This window comes from Balaenoptera physalus (genome assembly GCF_965194825.1).
Source record: "Balaenoptera physalus genome assembly, chromosome: 2".
Taxonomy (NCBI): domain Eukaryota; kingdom Metazoa; phylum Chordata; class Mammalia; order Artiodactyla; family Balaenopteridae; genus Balaenoptera; species Balaenoptera physalus.
The window spans coordinates 125,697,691-125,705,061 of NC_138883.1; the positions used below are offsets into that span (position 1 = coordinate 125,697,691).

General features: G+C 34.6%; 1 long non-coding RNA gene across 16 annotated transcripts in view; it reads left to right on the plus strand.

Annotated features, from left to right (window-relative positions):
• Window positions 1-6,868, plus strand: part of LOC309655236 — a 45,995-nt gene extending 39,127 nt beyond the window's left edge. For 15 of the 16 annotated variants that reach the window (XR_014260669.1, XR_014260671.1, XR_014260672.1 and 12 more), the window contains 3 exons: window positions 394-534; window positions 1,284-1,398; window positions 3,438-6,868. This is a non-coding gene — a long non-coding RNA (uncharacterized lncRNA). The remainder of the gene's footprint in view (window positions 1-393; window positions 535-1,283; window positions 1,399-3,437) is intronic. The other variant, XR_014260670.1, reaches the window with a different exon arrangement.
• Window positions 6,869-7,371: the final 503 nt, after the last annotated feature.

A 7,371-nucleotide genomic window follows, 5' to 3' on the forward strand; every position in this document is an offset into this window, starting at 1 on the left:
TTCACTGGGTTGTAATAGAGAAACCATGTTTTCATTGATCTGTACATAATAGTAAAAAAATTGTTTTCTAACATTTAGTCTTAATGGAATGAGAATATTTTACCTTGCTAACATAATTATTGGTCAGATACTCTCTGTGTCTATTGGACCTCAGGGGGAAGGGAGAACAGTGCTTGTCTGAAGGTTGTGCACTTAACACACAAAGGACTTAGCAACATCCACCCTGCCCAGTCTGTGTGTAGCACAGGATACTCACATTTTATGAATGTTTTATTGTTAAATTAGATTACATGCATGTGTGTTTGTGTACCGTTTATATGTACCCATAGGTGCATTTATATCTGCATATACTCTTTCTTAAACTGTTACTTTTCCTCTTTTTTTTCCTGTCAGGTGATAGAGCCTAGAAGGAAAGGGAAACTGTCTATGCCTTTGCCTTAACTTCTGAATGTCAGTTCTAGAGAAGGAGGTGACAACTTACTTCTCAGCCAATGCTCTCCCTTCCTACCTGTGGTCCTTTGGACACCCTCGCAGGTATGACTATACAGGCAGGGAACTGCATGTTTATTAGAAAAAGGCCTCAAATGGATAGGCATTGATAGATCTTGCTCTTCTTAAGTTTGATGACATTTGGTTGTAGATAAATAGCATTAAAAACCAATCCAAGAGCCAGATGAGAGTGAGAATAGTAATTGGAAGTTACAGCTTTGGGTCATAACAGGTCTTCCTAAATGGGGGTCTTTCCTCAACTATTCTATCCTAAAACTAAATCTACCTTTATAATACCATTTACTAAGTTACTTCTCAGCTCTTTATTTGTATGATTGATTCATCAAATTGAGTTTTAGTTTCTTATGGCCTGATGTTTTTAGATTCATTTTTGTGACACAAACACCTAATGGGCTGTCAGACATAGAGTAGGCTTTCAATAAAATTTTGTTTAGGATAGATATATGAATAGATGATATAGAGTGATTTTATAAATAACCTGGCCAACTAAGCAGAAAATAATAAATGATAAAAAGAAACAATTTTCAGCAGGATCCAGGCAATCTAGTCAGCTTTGGAAATGTACAAGAGAGAAACTCTCTGATACAAGGTGCTGATATTGAAATGTATAGAGTTATGAGCAGCTAGGTATAATTTCAGAGCTGCGTAACGGAGTAGAAAGCAGCTTCCAAATGAAATCAGTCTGGGAGAATACTGAAGGGTGACTTCCCAGCTTCCAGCTGAATTGCCTTTTTCACTGGAAGTGGTGTTTCTTTTCTTTTTTTCCCCCTCAGAGGATGACTTCTTGGGAACTCTTTTGGGAATGAATGATATCAGTAAATCCCTGAAGCAAGATTCTTCAGACAAAGCCTATTTACCTACCTGTTGTCCAAGGGCTACCCTCTGAAGGTAAGGTTTTTGTCAGAATAGTCCTTGCTTTCTAGGAGCAACCACATCTGGGTAGAAAGTTAGACGTTAATTTTCTGAAGATTGATAACTTATGGTTACATTCTAATTGAAAGGCCAGATTGTATAATGAGTTAAGAGATATAACTTCTGACTGGTGTGAGGTGATACCTCACTGTGGTTTTGATTTGCATTTCTCTAATGATTAGTGATGTTGAGCATCTTTTCATGCATTTGTTGGCCATCTGTATGTCTTCTTTGGAGAAATGTCTGTTTAGGTTTTCTGCCCATTTTTGGACTGTGTTGTTTGTTTTTGTGATATTGAGCTGCATGAGCTGCTTGTATATTTTGGAGATTGATCCTTTGTCAGTTGTTTCATTTGCAAATATTTTCTCCCATTCTGAGGGTTGTCTTTTCGTCTTGTTTATGGTTTCCTTTGCTATGCAAAAGCTTTTAAGCTTCATTAAGTCTCATTTGTTTATTTTTGTTTTTATTTCCCTTACTCTAGGAGTTGGGTCAAAAAGGATCTTGCTGTGATTTATGTCATAGAGTGTTCTGCCTATGTTTTCCTCTAAGAGTTTTATAGTGTCTGGCCTTACATTTAGGTCTTTCATCCATTTTGAGGTATCACCTCACACCGGTCAGAATGGCCATCATCAAAAAAATCTACAAACAATAAATGCTGGAGAGGGTGTGGAGAAAAGGGAACACTCTTGCACTGTTGGTGGGAATGTAAATTGATACAGCCACTATGGAGAACAGTATGGAGGTTCCTTAAAAAACTAAAAATAGAACCACCATATGACCCAGCAATCCCACTACTTGGCATATACCCAGAGAAAACCATAATTCAAAAAGAGACATGTACCACAATGTTCACTGCAGCACTATTTACAATAGCCAGGACATGGAAGCAATCTAAATGTACATCAACAGATGATTGGATAAAGAAGATGTGGCACATATATACAATGGAATATTACTCAGCCATAAAAAGAAACGAAATTGAGTTATTTGTAATGAGGTGGATGGACCCAGAATCTGTCATATAGAGTAAAGTAAGTCAGAAAGAGAAAAACAAATACCATATGCTAATGCATATATATGGAGTTTTAAAAAGCGGTACTGATGAACCTAGTGGCAGGGCAGGAATAAAGATGCAGATGTAGAGAACAGACTTGAGGGCACAGGGTGGGGGGGGGAAGGGGAAGCTGGGATGAAGTGAGAGAGTAACATTGATGTTTGTACACTATCAAATGTAAAATGGATGGCTATTGGGAAGCTACTGCATAGCACAGGGAGATCATCTTGGTACTTTGTGACGACCTAGAGAGATGGGATAGGGAGGGTGGGAAGGAGGCTCAAGAGGGAGGGGATATGGGGATATATGTATACATATAGCTGATTCACTTTGTTGTACAGCAGAAACTACCACAACATTGTAAAGCATTTATACTACAATAAAGATGTGGGAAAAAAAAAAAGAGATACAACTTTTCTTGTATACCTTCATAGCTTTTCTACATCTCGGTTAGTATATTTACTGTTAATATGAAAAATTTCCTTAACTTTTCTTAACCAACAAACTAAACTCCTTGGCTGGATCCATTGTGTTACCAGAGAATTATTATATGCATGAGATATAATAGATTCTCAATAATTATTAGACTGGAATGTAGACAAGTAGTTTTGCCTGAAATAATTGTGTCAGTGAATGAGTGACCTAGAACTTTAAAGAGCCAAATTCAGAGGGTAAGAGACAGATAAAAATCTGAGATAGTTGGAGATCTCCATCATTTTTTGGCCAAGCAAAGGAGAAAAAGTATCACCAGTGTTTGACATCCTTTAAGAAGCCTTAAAGTCACTTTTCTGGCCATAGCAGCCACCCAGCTGCTGAAAATGTGGTTTTCTCTGTGTATTCTGGGTAGATTTTTCCAGAACATGTAGCGGAAGAGTGTACAAGGATTTCATAGCCCCCCTGACAGGCTCCTTAGAAAATGTGTGCCTCACCTTTGCCAATTTTCCCCACTCTGTCCTTGCAGGTGATGACCACAGAGACGAGGTGGATTTGTTACTGTGGGTACCATTACTTCTACCATCAGCTTCTCCAAAACAATGATACAGTCTTCTTTGTGCATGGAAACTCTTCTCTTTCCTGTGTTGCAGTGGATTCCTCCTGCAGATAAGAAATGCTTAACTGAGAAATGGTCATGTTGGGATATCATCGATGAGACTTTAATTTGGGCATGGTGACTGTTTCCCTTGCTTCCACTTGACTCAATCCCAGGAGCCTCAGTAGAGGAAATATTATTGCACAAGAAACTCAGAATGATGGAATTGCTCAGTGCTCCCATAAATATACATTTATAATTTTCATTTGCCATGTGGTAAATTTAAAAATTAAGATCTATTAAATTTTTTTCAAAAATTCAAAGCATATCTAAATATCTAATATATAAATTAAGTGCCCTCCTCTCTTCCAATTCTATCTCCCAGAGTTATCCTCTATTAAGTGAGTTGTGTGCATTCTTTAAGTGGATAGATGCACACACACACAAACACACACACACAAGCTATTTTGGGGGGTTCTGGAAGTGGAGGTATATTGTACACATTATCCTGCAAGTTGCATTTCATTTAACAGTTTTTTCAATACCCTTTTTCTGTTTCAGTAATACATATCTGTGTCATTTGTTGAATGACTGCATGATTGTTTTGTACATGAAATATAATTAAATGTTTTAAGCATTTCTCATTCATAGATATTTATGTTAGCACCAAATTTCTTGCAATGAACCTCCCTATATAGCAATAATTTGCATTTGTCTATTATATCATAATAAATTACTTAGCAGTGGAAATACTGGGATTAAGTATATGCACATTTCAAATTTTGAGAATGATCACAAGATTTCCTTTAAAATGTGGTAACAACTTTATCCTCAAATGGCAATGAATGAGATTGACAGCTTTCCCACAACCTCACAGATAATGAATTTTATGACTATTTAAAATCTTTGCTGGTGTGATAGCCCAAACTATTGTCTTAAATTGTATTTCTTTCGTTTTTGAGTTTGATCATTTTTTCATATGTTTATTAGCCATCTGTAATTTTAATTTTCTTTTTATGTCCAATTTTCGGGGTGGGTGGAGGTTTTAATCTCTTGCTAATTTCAGAGAGTCATTTATTATTGGGGGAATAAGCTTTCGATTGTCAAGCATTACAGATATTTTTTACACACTTTAAAACTTCATTTTTGTTATAAGAATGTGTATGATTGTTATGTGTCCAAGTATAACCATGTTCGCTTCTATGGCTTCTGAGCTTCATGTCATTTTAGAAAGATATTTACACTGATCCCATAAAACTCTTCACCTATGTTAACTTCTAATTCTTTTGTGTTTTTTAATTCAAATTCTTAAATCATGAGAAATTTTTTTTTATTTCAAATCTTAAAGTTGCCAAGTTATTTGCCATTACTTGCGATTATTTGCCAATAATTGCCCATTTATCTGTAATGCCATCTTGCATATATGCTGTATTCTCATCTGTGACTGGCTCCATTTTTGTTCTGTGGGTCTGTGTGTCTCTTCTTCTGCCTCCTGTCTCATATGTCTTCTCATTGGAAGAAATTACAGTTTAGACTGCAATTTCATCAACTTCAATAAATTAATTTAGTGGAGAATTGGTGTTTAACAGTAGTCTTCCTATCCAAGGACAAGGTATGTCTTTCTTTTTATTCAATAATTTTAATTACTGTTAATATTTTCACTTTGTGGTGGGGGTATCTTCTTTCAGTTTATTTTCTTACTTGATAATTTTTCTATACCTGAAAGTTTTGTTTTGTTTTGGGGGTAAGTGATCTCCTTACTCTTTCTCATGGCTTTTCAGATTTTTTTTCAAATTATGTACTAAATCCTTTGAAAATACTGATAGCTGTGATTCTCCTCTTCCAAATGATCTGGATTTTAGTTATGTTGATAAAATTCACTGACTGGTACTTTCAGAGCACTTAAACAGTTGTGGAAATATTACCCACCGTTGATTTAATTAGGTTTTAATGGATACTTCTTGGGTTTGACCAGCATGTTTTTGCTGGTCTATTAAGCAAAAAGACTCTCAGAAACCTACTGCAGCAAAGGAAAACACCACTTTGACAAGGTTTAGTAGTGTTTCAAAAGCAGGAAATTAGGGCTTTGAGGGATGCGCTGATGTGGTTTAAGGCAGGATTTTCAAGGCAGGGAACTGGTTAGGAGTGGGCAAAATTTGTCCTGCGATAGTTTGAAGTCGGTGAAAGAGTAAGATGAGGACCTTGATGTGAGTTTAGATAATCAAATTTTTGTCTGATGAATGAGCTACTTCCCTATATGAGTAATATGTTATCAGTGATGGAAGAACTATTTGCTTAGATGAACAAACTGAATTTATTTGTTGGTTTACAGTTCTATCTTGTTTATAGAACCCTGCTAGGGGTGGTATCAGGTCTTAGTTCCAATAGGTAAGTTATTTTGATGTAAGTGGTCTCAGTCATCAAAGTAAGATGCTAATTTTAAATTTGAGATTCTTGTGTATTGTGTTAGGAAAAGTCTCTTACCTTTTATATATTTCTAAAGAATTTTAATCAAAACCAAGTGGTAGATGTAATCAAATGCTTTTTGCATAAACAATTATATTATTCTTTAAACTTTTATCATTGTGAAATAATTCATTTTTAATATTAAAATTTCCTTATATTCCTTTTATTGTTCATTCAACAAACTCATTTTGGTTAAAAAAAGTTTTGCTTTTTAAATTTACTACTGAATTATGAGTATCTTAATTTGATTTGGAATTTTTGCAGGTGTACTACTTAGATGGAACTGATCAGTAATTTTCTTTTTTGTTCTATTTTTGTCATGTTTGTATATTAGATTTTCTGGTTGTGTTAAAATAATTTTAAGGATTTTCTCTTTACTCTGTGCTCTAGAATGGGTTGAAAAGGTTTAGCATTAACATCAGCAGTTAAGCGAACACATCATTTAAATCATCTGAATTCTCCTTTGTTTTTGGTGGTTTGGAGTAGAACTGAGGCTAACTATCTAGAAAGTGTTCTCACTTTTTTCTATGGTTATTGCTTATTTTTTGTTTTATATCTTATATTTAACTTGCTTTCTACTAGAAAATCACAGTCCAAGTAGATTTGCAAACACGATAGGATGAAGTAATACAAAGTGTTCTTTCATCACTCTGTTAATTTCTCTTGTCTCAATTAATATCCATTTCATTCCAGTCTTGGTTGTTTCTGCTATGTCTTTTTTAATGAAATGAGTTTGACTCATGGATTTTTAGCATCACTAGTTCTCCATTCCCCTGTCCCCCAATCACCTCTTTGGTATAATTTATCAGTGTTTTTTTAAAATGTTCTAATTTATTTATATATTTTTTCTGTATTCCTCTGTGGTTTTTTCCTAATAAATTCTTAAACATGTGTAATCCACTGATTTTCACTTGTTCTTGGCAATGAAAGATTTTCTCTGTTCTGAATTTTATAAAATTTCATACAGAGTATAAGGAGAAAAGAACAGTGACTTTGCAAATACTGGTAACCCAGGTTCTACCACATTTTGCCATATTCACTTCATGTTATTTTTAAAGTATTTTTAAATAAGCTAGAGAAATCATAACACTGCTTTCCCCCAGAAGCATTTTTCTAATTTTATTTTTAAAATCATAATATATGTTACAAAATTCAAAATTGAAACAGAGATTTTCAGTGAAAGGTAATTTATCTTTTCAGTTCTGTCTTCTATAACCACTCAATTTCCCTTTCCTGGAGACAACTAGTGTTATAGTTTCTTGTGTTTCCTTTCAGACATACATATACACATACATACACATACACACGTCACACACACATCCCAAAATGTGTGTGAGTATATGCATAGATACACACACATACTTTTATAGTGTTCTGTACTTCCTTTTATTTTATATAT